This window comes from Schistocerca piceifrons, unplaced genomic scaffold (genome assembly GCF_021461385.2).
Source record: "Schistocerca piceifrons isolate TAMUIC-IGC-003096 unplaced genomic scaffold, iqSchPice1.1 HiC_scaffold_608, whole genome shotgun sequence".
In the NCBI taxonomy this organism is placed as follows: Eukaryota; Metazoa; Arthropoda; class Insecta; order Orthoptera; family Acrididae; genus Schistocerca; species Schistocerca piceifrons.
The window spans coordinates 174,108-187,273 of record NW_025728849.1 but is presented as its reverse complement, the minus strand read 5'-3'; the positions used below and the strand labels follow the sequence as shown (position 1 = coordinate 187,273).

At 49.3% G+C, this 13,166-nt stretch overlaps 3 non-coding genes and 1 pseudogene across 3 annotated transcripts; all 4 read left to right on the top strand.

Annotated features, from left to right (window-relative positions):
• Positions 1 to 924: 924 nt before the first annotated feature.
• LOC124762878 lies at positions 925 to 1,044 on the top strand. The gene has a single exon (XR_007012614.1). It is a non-coding gene; the product is annotated as a 5S ribosomal RNA (ribosomal RNA).
• A 3,660-nt stretch (positions 1,045 to 4,704) lies between these two features.
• Positions 4,705 to 4,824, top strand: LOC124762880 (annotated as a pseudogene).
• A 3,674-nt stretch (positions 4,825 to 8,498) lies between these two features.
• On the top strand, positions 8,499 to 8,618 carry LOC124762876. Its single transcript, XR_007012613.1, has one exon. It is a non-coding gene; the product is annotated as a 5S ribosomal RNA (ribosomal RNA).
• Positions 8,619 to 12,276: 3,658 nt separating this feature from the next.
• On the top strand, positions 12,277 to 12,396 carry LOC124762874. The gene has a single exon (XR_007012611.1). It is a non-coding gene; the product is annotated as a 5S ribosomal RNA (ribosomal RNA).
• Positions 12,397 to 13,166: the final 770 nt, after the last annotated feature.

Here is a 13,166-nt window from a genome sequence, read left to right as displayed (position 1 = left end):
CCTGAAATGAGTCAGGGCCACCTACTGTTTCGTAGCAGTGCAAAACTCCACAGAAGGAAAAAAAAAAAAAAAAAATGAAAATAAATGACTGTAATAAACATAACATACGATATGAATGGCCTCAGTTGGAAGAAGAATGTGCCAAGGAAGATTTCTTAAAAGTGCCTGAAGATAACAAAACGGTATGAACCGACAGATATGTTCTGAAATACGTCAGGGCTGCTTATTGTTTTGTAGCAGCGTACGACTGCAAACTTGTAAACAAAAATGTATCTTTCGTCGCTAGAAGAGAAGGATGCTTTGGCGACCCTCCTGTGCCTTGTGTCCCTGTTTTCGCACCTTTGCACAGGTCTACTGGCCGCAAACGGCGTCTCGGACACGCCCGTTAGGCCCACGGCCGTCTCGCAGATGTTTCTCGTGCTTGTGCTGTCATATGGGCCACGACCCGAGCGGCAGCGAGCGGCAGTCGAGCAAAGTCGGGACAAGTCGGGACGGAAGGGGAGAGGTGCGAATGCACTGCACAGATCACGCAAATACCTGGACGCGAGCCGCGCGGCGTGTGTCAGGTGAGGAAGCTGCCGGGGGCGCCCTCCAGCAGGACACTGCTACACCCCGCACAGCCCCCCGCCGGATAACGGGAACAAGATGCGTCGCCCGCGAGTGTCGGACGCCGCACGCACCAAGCGAAACGAATGACGGGCGGCGCACCGAGCAGCCGCGTGTCTCACGCAAGTGGCGGCGCGGCGCGCCCGCCAGTCCGGCAGACGCCTCTGAGACGCCGGACGCGCACTCGGCGCCGCCTTCGAGGCTCCAGCTGTTGCGGAAGGACGTGCTCTGCGTCAAATGTGTCACCGAAAACTGCGATTGTGTGTGTTGGGAGAAGAGGCAGAGGCGTCTTCTGTCGTGCGGCTACAGTATAAGGGCGCCAACGGCCATACCATGTTGAATACACCGGTTCTCGTCCGATCACCGAAGTTAAGCAACATCGGGCCCGGTTAGTACTTGGATGGGTGACCGCCTGGGAACACCGGGTGCTCGCACGCCTCGGATTCGGACCAAAATTCGGAAGAACAATCAAGAACGTCATTACAAATGCCACCTCAAAAATAACAGTAAACGGATGGACTTCCAAGTCAATAAGACTGGGAAGATCCGTCAGGCAAGGATGTCCATTATCGATGGCACTTTTCACAATAGCCCTCGACCCACTACTACGAAAACTAACAGCCGAAATCGGAGGATACACAATGGGTGCAACAAACATCGTATGCACGGCCTATGCTGACGACATGGGCATATTCATCCAAAACGAAGAAGAACTAGGAATAATCCAGCCTATCATGGAATCCTTCGAAAAGGCTTCAGGTGCCAAAACGAATCCGACGAAGACAGTGCTACTACCAATAGGCAACGGCAGACTGCGACCAGCGAGACAGTGGTACCGAGTGACAAACAACCATAGGGCACTCGGAGTGGAACTACAGCAGTGCCCTTTGAAAATGGCAGCACAAAACTGGCGCAGCGTCTTGAACACAACGAGAGGGCTCGTGAGGATACACGCGAACCGGAACCTGACGCTGAGCCAAAGAGTGCAGTTAGTAAACGAAACAATCCTGTCGAAAGCGTGGTACATGGCGCAAATACTATGTGCTCCGACGGAAATTGCGCGAGCGATAGGAAGTGCGGCGTACTACTTGCTGTGGAGGCGGGAAATCTTCAAGGTCTCCCAGGCGACGTGTTTCCTGTCAAGGGACGAAGGCGGACTTGGTCTGACTGACGTTAAGACGAAATGCGCGGCACTGCTTCTACACCGTGCGATGAAAATGGCAAACCAGAACAACAACAGTATAACGTCCAGCCTGATAAACCAATATAAACCTGAATCTGAAGAGGCTCCTGTAGACACTACGAACATACCATTCAAGTTGCGGCACATAAAACAGATGGCAATCGACAAGAGTTACATCACCGCGGTCGTTGCCAACCCACAGCAAAGAACGGCGAGGAACATCTACAGCGCTCTGAGGGGGAAGGCAAGAAAGTCCAAAATAGAGACGAGTTTTCCAGACCATGACTGGCCACAGGTCTGGAAGAATGTCTCGGAACGGACACTTCCTGAGCACGCCAGGGACACGTGGTATAAAATCATCCACAAAACAGTGCCGACAAACGAAAAACTGGCACGCATAAAAATGCGGGAATCCCCAAACTGCGAGCTCTGCAACCAGACCGACACCATCGAGCATCGTTTTGGCTGCAGAGAGAGCGGGGAAATATGGGCGGCAGCGAGAAAAATGATCGCCCACATCAACAGAACCGACGAGAGGGCGATACATGTCTCAGCTGTCACTGTCCCGGACGCGAAGCCTTTCCCCAAAGCGAAACGCCTGGCCACAATGTGGATCATCGCCATGACGGCACACGCCATCGTCACGAAACGGCAGACCGGACAAGGCGCAGTTCCTCACGGACCTGTGGGAGGAACACAGGAGGGCCAAACAACGCTCCAAGTACCGAGAGACCTTCCAGAACTTCCTGCAGGTCCCGCTGGACGCCGCCTTCCGAGACGCCTTCAACACGACGTGACCGACGCCCTCCCACAACACCCACACCCCAGTCGCTGAGGACTTCGCCCACCAATCCCTCCAAAGCCCCGACGGCAAGAGTGGTGCATTGCGAAAGTGTTGTGAAAATGCGCGCAGAGTGAAAGTGGGTACGTGTAGCAGTGCCAAAGTGAGAGTGACGTGTGCCAATCATAGCCATACAGTGTCCAGTGCCCAATAGCCAAATAAAGCAGGCAAAAGGAAATGATCAGTTTTTAATTTAGTGCAAAGGATACAAGACGTGTTCCAAGGTAACAGCGAAATGTCAAACAGTGTATTTCATGTAATTAATGTGTACTCTCGCCATCTCCATTCAAGGTACGTTTTTTTTTTCCCCTCTCTCTCTCTCTCTCTCTCTCTCTCTCTCTCTCTCTGTCTCTCTCTCTCTCTTCTATAATCATTTTTTTTGTTGTTGTTTTGTAGGTTTTTTTTGTGTTTGTCTGTGTTTATTCCTTTGATGTATCCGTGTGTATAGATATAGTTATATACATTTATAAAGTTCGGCGCATCATGTGCCAAAACGTTGCATACCCCTTTGCGATTTACAAAAATTCTAACTTTAGACTTTCTCTGCCCCAAATTTTCCGTGGAACTGTTGCGTCCACTCTCACACAGTACACTAAATAACTTCCCCATTCATCATTTATGCACATAGATGTTCTGGCCCATATTCTCCTTTAGCCTTTGGCAAACACATAGCGAACATGCCAAAATAGGTGTATTCAAATACCATACGGGGGAAAAAAAAAAAAAAACTTAAAATTAATTTAAATTCAATTTATAAAAAAAATCAAAGTAATGCAGTTTCTTTTTTATGTATAAAAAAACCATAAACATTGAAGGGAAAAACTTATATAAAGGACACTCAGTGAATAAAAGTGTTGTAACTAAGCCAAGAGACTACTAAAAGAACAATCAGAACTGAAAACGAGAAAATATACAATTTCATGTAAAGATATGTAATTGTTAAAAATTGTAAATAAAAGTTTATATACGTTTAAAAAAAAAAAAAAAAAAAGGTGCTGTTGGCTCCCCTTCATTTTCTCCTTTTTACGCCGCTATCCCTGCCAGCCCTCTTTTCATACTACCTTTCTTTTGCGACAAACGTGCTTCCTTAAGCATTTTCAACGTGCTAGGAATGCCTTGAAAATAACGAAACACTACGAATCGACAGATGTGACCTGAAATGAGTCAGGGCCACCTACTGTTTCGTAGCAGTGCAAAACTCCACAGAAGGAAAAAAAAAAAAAAAAATGAAAATAAATGACTGTAATAAACATAACATACGATATGAATGGCCTCAGTTGGAAGAAGAATGTGCCAAGGAAGATTTCTTAAAAGTGCCTGAAGATAACAAAACGGTATGAACCGACAGATATGTTCTGAAATACGTCAGGGCTGCTTATTGTTTTGTAGCAGCGTACGACTGCAAACTTGTAAACAAAAATGTATCTTTCGTCGCTAGAAGAGAAGGATGCTTTGGCGACCCTCCTGTGCCTTGTGTCCCTGTTTTCGCACCTTTGCACAGGTCTACTGGCCGCAAACGGCGTCTCGGACACGCCCGTTAGGCCCACGGCCGTCTCGCAGATGTTTCTCGTGCTTGTGCTGTCATATGGGCCACGACCCGAGCGGCAGCGAGCGGCAGTCGAGCAAAGTCGGGACAAGTCGGGACGGAAGGGGAGAGGTGCGAATGCACTGCACAGATCACGCAAATACCGAGCCGCGCGGCGTGTGTCAGGTGAGGAAGCTGCCGGGGGCGCCCTCCAGCAGGACACTGCTACAACCCCGCACAGCCCCCCGCCGGATAACGGGAACAAGATGCGTCGCCCCGCGAGTGTCGGACGCCGCACGCACCAAGCGAAACGAATGACGGGCGGCGCACCGAGCAGCCGCGTGGTCTCACGCAAGTGGCGGCGCGGCGCGCCCGCCAGTCCCGGCAGACGCCTCTGAGACGCCGGACGCGCACTCGGCGCCGCCTTCGAGTGCTCCAGCTGTTGCGGAAGGACGTGCTCTGCGTCAAATGTGTCACCGAAAACTGCGATTGTGTGTGTTGGGAGAAGAGGCAGAGGCGTCTTCTGTCGTGCGGCTACAGTATAAGGGCGCCAACGGCCATACCATGTTGAATACTACCGGTTCTCGTCCGATCACCGAAGTTAAGCAACATCGGGCCCGGTTAGTACTTGGATGGGTGACCGCCTGGGAACACGGGTGCTCGCACGCCTCGGATTCGGACCAAAATTCGGAAGAACAATCAAGAACGTCATTACAAATGCCACCTCAAAAATAACAGTAAACGGATGGACTTCCAAGTCAATAAGACTGGGAAGATCCGTCAGGCAAGGATGTCCATTATCGATGGCACTTTTCACAATAGCCCTCGACCCACTACTACGAAAACTAACAGCCGAAATCGGAGGATACACAATGGGGTGCAACAAACATCGTATGCACGGCCTATGCTGACGACATGGGCATATTCATCCAAAACGAAGAAGAACTAGGAATAATCCAGCCTATCATGGAATCCTTCGAAAAGGCTTCAGGTGCCAAAACGAATCCGACGAAGACAGTGCTACTACCAATAGGCAACGGCAGACTGCGACCAGCGAGACAGTGGGTACCGAGTGACAAACACAACCATAGGGCACTCGGAGTGGAACTACAGCAGTGCCCTTTGAAAATGGCAGCACAAAACTGGCGCAGCGTCTTGAACACAACGAGAGGGGCTCGTGAGGATACACGCGAACCGGAACCTGACGCTGAGCCAAAGAGTGCAGTTAGTAAACGAAACAATCCTGTCGAAAGCGTGGTACATGGCGCAAATACTATGTGCTCCGACGGAAATTGCGCGAGCGATAGGAAGTGCGGCGTACTACTTGCTGTGGAGGCGGGAAATCTTCAAGGTCTCCCAGGCGACGTGTTTCCTGTCAAGGGACGAAGGCGGACTTGGTCTGACTGACGTTAAGACGAAATGCGCGGCACTGCTTCTACACCGTGCGATGAAAATGGCAAACCAGAACAACAACAGTATAACGTCCCAGCCTGATAAACCAATATAAACCTGAATCTGAAGAGGCTCCTGTAGACACTACGAACATACCATTCAAGTTGCGGCACATAAAACAGATGGCAATCGACAAGAGTTACATCACCGCGGTCGTTGCCAACCCACAGCAAAGAACGGCGAGGAACATCTACAGCGCTCTGAGGGGGAAGGCAAGAAAGTCCAAAATAGAGACGAGTTTTCCAGACCATGACTGGCCACAGGTCTGGAAGAATGTCTCGGAACGGACACTTCCTGAGCACGCCAGGGACACGTGGTATAAAATCATCCACAAAACAGTGCCGACAAACGAAAAACTGGCACGCATAAAAATGCGGGAATCCCCAAACTGCGAGCTCTGCAACCAGACCGACACCATCGAGCATCGTTTTTGGCTGCAGAGAGAGCGGGGAAATATGGGCGGCAGCGAGAAAAATGATCGCCCACATCAACAGAACCGACGAGAGGGCGATACATGTCTCAGCTGTCACTGTCCCGGACGCGAAGCCTTTCCCCAAAGCGAAACGCCTGGCCACAATGTGGATCATCGCCATGACGGCACACGCCATCGTCACGAAACGGCAGACCGACAAGGCGCAAGTTCCTCACGGACCTGTGGGAGGAACACAGGAGGGCCAAACAACGCTCCAAGTACCGAGAGACCTTCCAGAACTTCCTGCAGGTCCCGCTGGACGCCGCCTTCCGAGACGCCTTCAACACGACGTGACCGACGCCCTCCCACAACACCCACACCCCAGTCGCTGAGGACTTCGCCCACCAATCCCTCCAAAGCCCCGACGGCAAGAGTGGTGCATTGCGAAAGTGTTGTGAAAATGCGCGCAGAGTGAAAGTGGGTACGTGTAGCAGTGCCCAAAGTGAGAGTGACGTGTGCCAATCATAGCCATACAGTGTCCAGTGCCCAATAGCCAAATAAAGCAGGCAAAAGGAAATGATCAGTTTTTAATTTAGTGCAAAGGATACAAGACGTGTTCCAAGGTAACAGCGAAATGTCAAACAGTGTATTTCATGTAATTAATGTGTACTCTCGCCATCTCCATTCAAGGTACGTTTTTTTTTTCCCCTCTCTCTCTCTCTCTCTCTCTCTCTCTCTCTCTCTGTCTCTCTCTCTCTCTTCTATAATCATTTTTTTTGTTGTTGTTTTGTAGGTTTTTTTTGTGTTTGTCTGTGTTTATTCCTTTGATGTATCCGTGTGTATAGATATAGTTATATACATTTATAAAGTTCGGCGCATCATGTGCCAAAACGTTGCATACCCCTTTGCGATTTACAAAAAATTCTAACTTTAGACTTTCTCTGCCCCAAATTTTCCGTGGAACTGTTGCGTCCACTCTCACACAGTACACTAAATAACTTCCCCATTCATCATTTATGCACATAGATGTTCTGGCCCATATTCTCCTTTAGCCTTTGGCAAACACATAGCGAACATGCCAAAATAGGTGTATTCAAATACCATACGGGGGAAAAAAAAAAACAAAACTTAAAATTAATTTAAATTCAATTTATAAAAAAAAATCAAAGTAATGCAGTTCTTTTTTTATGTATAAAAAAACCATAAACATTGAAGGGAAAAACTTATATAAAGGACACTCAGTGAATAAAAGAGTTGTAACTAAGCCAAGAGACTACTAAAAGAACAATCAGAACTGAAAACGAGAAAATATACAATTTCATGTAAAGATTATGTAATTGTTAAAAATTGTAAATAAAAGTTTATATACGTTTAAAAAAAAAAAAAAAAAAAGGTGCTGTTGGCTCCCCTTCATTTTCTCCTTTTTACGCCGCTATCCCTGCCAGCCCTCTTTTCATACTACCTTTCTTTTGCGACAAACGTGCTTCCTTAAGCATTTTCAACGTGCTAGGAATGCCTTGAAAATAACGAAACACTACGAATCGACAGATGTGACCTGAATGAGTCAGGGCCACCTACTGTTTCGTAGCAGTGCAAAACTCCACTGAAGGAAAAAAAAAAAAAAAAAATGAAAATAAATGACTGTAATAAACATAACATACGATATGAATGGCCTCAGTTGGAAGAAGAATGTGCCAAGGAAGATTTCTTAAAAGTGCCTGAAGATAACAAAAACGGTATGAACCGACAGATATGTTCTGAAATACGTCAGGGCTGCTTATTGTTTTGTAGCAGCGTACGACTGCAAACTTGTAAACAAAAATGTATCTTTCGTCGCTAGAAGAGAAGGATGCTTTGGCGACCCTCCTGTGCCTTGTGTCCCTGTTTTCGCACCTTTGCACAGGTCTACTGGCCGCAAACGCGTCTCGGACACGCCCGTTAGGCCCACGGCCGTCTCGCAGATGTTTCTCGTGCTTGTGCTGTCATATGGGCCACGACCCGAGCGGCAGCGAGCGGCAGTCGAGCAAAGTCGGGACAAGTCGGGACGGAAGGGGAGAGGTGCGAATGCACTGCACAGATCACGCAAATACCTGGACGCGAGCCGCGCGGCGTGTGTCAGGTGAGGAAGCTGCCGGGGGCGCCCTCCAGCAGGACACTGCTACACCCCGCACAGCCCCCCGCCGGATAACGGGAACAAGATGCGTCGCCCGCGAGTGTCGGACGCCGCACGCACCAAGCGAAACGAATGACGGGCGGCGCACCGAGCAGCCGCGTGTCTCACGCAAGTGGCGGCGCGGCGCGCCCGCCAGTCCGGCAGATGCCTCTGAGACTGGCCGGACGCGCACTCGGCGCCGCCTTCGAGGCTCCAGCTGTTGCGGAAGGACGTGCTCTGCGTCAAATGTGTCACCGAAAACTGCGATTGTGTGTGTTGGGAGAAGAGGCAGAGGCGTCTTCTGTCGTGCGGCTACAGTATAAGGGCGCCAACGGCCATACCATGTTGAATACACCGGTTCTCGTCCGATCACCGAAGTTAAGCAACATCGGGCCCGGTTAGTACTTGGATGGGTGACCGCCTGGGAACACCGGGTGCTCGCACGCCTCGGATTCGGACCAAAATTCGGAAGAACAATCAAGAACGTCATTACAAATGCCACCTCAAAAATAACAGTAAACGGATGGACTTCCAAGTCAATAAGACTGGGAAGATCCGTCAGGCAAGGATGTCCATTATCGATGGCACTTTTCACAATAGCCCTCGACCCACTACTACGAAAACTAACAGCCGAAATCGGAGGATACACAATGGGTGCAACAAACATCGTATGCACGGCCTATGCTGACGACATGGGCATATTCATCCAAAACGAAGAAGAACTAGGAATAATCCAGCCTATCATGGAATCCTTCGAAAAGGCTTCAGGTGCCAAAACGAATCCGACGAAGACAGTGCTACTACCAATAGGCAACGGCAGACTGCGACCAGCGAGACAGTGGTACCGAGTGACAAACAACCATAGGGCACTCGGAGTGGAACTACAGCAGTGCCCTTTGAAAATGGCAGCACAAAACTGGCGCAGCGTCTTGAACACAACGAGAGGGCTCGTGAGGATACACGCGAACCGGAACCTGACGCTGAGCCAAAGAGTGCAGTTAGTAAACGAAACAATCCTGTCGAAAGCGTGGTACATGGCGCAAATACTATGTGCTCCGACGGAAATTGCGCGAGCGATAGGAAGTGCGGCGTACTACTTGCTGTGGAGGCGGGAAATCTTCAAGGTCTCCCAGGCGACGTGTTTCCTGTCAAGGGACGAAGGCGGACTTGGTCTGACTGACGTTAAGACGAAATGCGCGGCACTGCTTCTACACCGTGCGATGAAAATGGCAAACCAGAACAACAACAGTATAACGTCCAGCCTGATAAACCAATATAAACCTGAATCTGAAGAGGCTCCTGTAGACACTACGAACATACCATTCAAGTTGCGGCACATAAAACAGATGGCAATCGACAAGAGTTACATCACCGCGGTCGTTGCCAACCCACAGCAAAGAACGGCGAGGAACATCTACAGCGCTCTGAGGGGGAAGGCAAGAAAGTCCAAAATAGAGACGAGTTTTCCAGACCATGACTGGCCACAGGTCTGGAAGAATGTCTCGGAACGGACACTTCCTGAGCACGCCAGGGACACGTGGTATAAAATCATCCACAAAACAGTGCCGACAAACGAAAAACTGGCACGCATAAAAATGCGGGAATCCCCAAACTGCGAGCTCTGCAACCAGACCGACACCATCGAGCATCGTTTTGGCTGCAGAGAGAGCGGGGAAATATGGGCGGCAGCGAGAAAAATGATCGCCCACATCAACAGAACCGACGAGAGGGCGATACATGTCTCAGCTGTCACTGTCCCGGACGCGAAGCCTTTCCCCAAAGCGAAACGCCTGGCCACAATGTGGATCATCGCCATGACGGCACACGCCATCGTCACGAAACGGCAGACCGACAAGGCGCAGTTCCTCACGGACCTGTGGGAGGAACACAGGAGGGCCAAACAACGCTCCAAGTACCGAGAGACCTTCCAGAACTTCCTGCAGGTCCCGCTGGACGCCGCCTTCCGAGACGCCTTCAACACGACGTGACCGACGCCCTCCCACAACACCCACACCCCAGTCGCTGAGGACTTCGCCCACCAATCCCTCCAAAGCCCCGACGGCAAGAGTGGTGCATTGCGAAAGTGTTGTGAAAATGCGCGCAGAGTGAAAGTGGGTACGTGTAGCAGTGCCAAAGTGAGAGTGACGTGTGCCAATCATAGCCATACAGTGTCCAGTGCCCAATAGCCAAATAAAGCAGGCAAAAGGAAATGATCAGTTTTTAATTTAGTGCAAAGGATACAAGACGTGTTCCAAGGTAACAGCGAAATGTCAAACAGTGTATTTCATGTAATTAATGTGTACTCTCGCCATCTCCATTCAAGGTACGTTTTTTTTTCCCCTCTCTCTCTCTCTCTCTCTCTCTCTCTCTCTCTCTGTCTCTCTCTCTCTCTTCTATAATCATTTTTTTTGTTGTTGTTTTGTAGGTTTTTTTTGTGTTTGTCTGTGTTTATTCCTTTGATGTATCCGTGTGTATAGATATAGTTATATACATTTATAAAGTTCGGCGCATCATGTGCCAAAACGTTGCATACCCCTTTGCGATTTACAAAAATTCTAACTTTAGACTTTCTCTGCCCCAAATTTTCCGTGGAACTGTTGCGTCCACTCTCACACAGTACACTAAATAACTTCCCCATTCATCATTTATGCACATAGATGTTCTGGCCCATATTCTCCTTTAGCCTTTGGCAAACACATAGCGAACATGCCAAAATAGGTGTATTCAAATACCATACGGGGGAAAAAAAAAAACAAAACTTAAAATTAATTTAAATTCAATTTATAAAAAAAATCAAAGTAATGCAGTTTCTTTTTTATGTATAAAAAACCATAAACATTGAAGGGAAAAACTTATATAAAGGACACTCAGTGAATAAAAGTGTTGTAACTAAGCCAAGAGACTACTAAAAGAACAATCAGAACTGAAAACGAGAAAATATACAATTTCATGTAAAGATATGTAATTGTTAAAAATTGTAAATAAAAGTTTATATACGTTTAAAAAAAAAAAAAAAAAAAGGTGCTGTTGGCTCCCCTTCATTTTCTCCTTTTTACGCCGCTATCCCTGCCAGCCCTCTTTTCATACTACCTTTCTTTTGCGACAAACGTGCTTCCTTAAGCATTTTCAACGTGCTAGGAATGCCTTGAAAATAACGAAACACTACGAATCGACAGATGTGACCTGAAATGAGTCAGGGCCACCTACTGTTTCGTAGCAGTGCAAAACTCCACTGAAGGAAAAAAAAAAAAAAAAATGAAAATAAATGACTGTAATAAACATAACATACGATATGAATGGCCTCAGTTGGAAGAAGAATGTGCCAAGGAAGATTTCTTAAAAGTGCCTGAAGATAACAAAACGGTATGAACCGACAGATATGTTCTGAAATACGTCAGGGCTGCTTATTGTTTTGTAGCAGCGTACGACTGCAAACTTGTAAACAAAAATGTATCTTTCGTCGCTAGAAGAGAAGGATGCTTTGGCGACCCTCCTGTGCCTTGTGTCCCTGTTTTCGCACCTTTGCACAGGTCTACTGGCCGCAAACGGCGTCTCGGACACGCCCGTTAGGCCCACGGCCGTCTCGCAGATGTTTCTCGTGCTTGTGCTGTCATATGGGCCACGACCCGAGCGGCAGCGAGCGGCAGTCGAGCAAAGTCGGGACAAGTCGGGACGGAAGGGGAGAGGTGCGAATGCACTGCACAGATCACGCAAATACCTGGACGCGAGCCGCGCGGCGTGTGTCAGGTGAGGAAGCTGCCGGGGGCGCCCTCCAGCAGGACACTGCTACACCCCGCACAGCCCCCCGCCGGATAACGGGAACAAGATGCGTCGCCCGCGAGTGTCGGACGCCGCACGCACCAAGCGAAACGAATGACGGGCGGCGCACCGAGCAGCCGCGTGTCTCACGCAAGTGGCGGCGCGGCGCGCCCGCCAGTCCGGCAGACGCCTCTGAGACGCCGGACGCGCACTCGGCGCCGCCTTCGAGGCTCCAGCTGTTGCGGAAGGACGTGCTCTGCGTCAAATGTGTCACCGAAAACTGCGATTGTGTGTGTTGGGAGAAGAGGCAGAGGCGTCTTCTGTCGTGCGGCTACAGTATAAGGGCGCCAACGGCCATACCATGTTGAATACACCGGTTCTCGTCCGATCACCGAAGTTAAGCAACATCGGGCCCGGTTAGTACTTGGATGGGTGACCGCCTGGGAACACCGGGTGCTCGCACGCCTCGGATTCGGACCAAAATTCGGAAGAACAATCAAGAACGTCATTACAAATGCCACCTCAAAAATAACAGTAAACGGATGGACTTCCAAGTCAATAAGACTGGGAAGATCCGTCAGGCAAGGATGTCCATTATCGATGGCACTTTTCACAATAGCCCTCGACCCACTACTACGAAAACTAACAGCCGAAATCGGAGGATACACAATGGGTGCAACAAACATCGTATGCACGGCCTATGCTGACGACATGGGCATATTCATCCAAAACGAAGAAGAACTAGGAATAATCCAGCCTATCATGGAATCCTTCGAAAAGGCTTCAGGTGCCAAAACGAATCCGACGAAGACAGTGCTACTACCAATAGGCAACGGCAGACTGCGACCAGCGAGACAGTGGTACCGAGTGACAAACAACCATAGGGCACTCGGAGTGGAACTACAGCAGTGCCCTTTGAAAATGGCAGCACAAAACTGGCGCAGCGTCTTGAACACAACGAGAGGGCTCGTGAGGATACACGCGAACCGGAACCTGACGCTGAGCCAAAGAGTGCAGTTAGTAAACGAAACAATCCTGTCGAAAGCGTGGTACATGGCGCAAATACTATGTGCTCCGACGGAAATTGCGCGAGCGATAGGAAGTGCGGCGTACTACTTGCTGTGGAGGCGGGAAATCTTCAAGGTCTCCCAGGCGACGTGTTTCCTGTCAAGGGACGAAGGCGGACTTGGTCTGACTGACGTTAAGACGAAATGCGCGGCACTGCTTCTACACCGT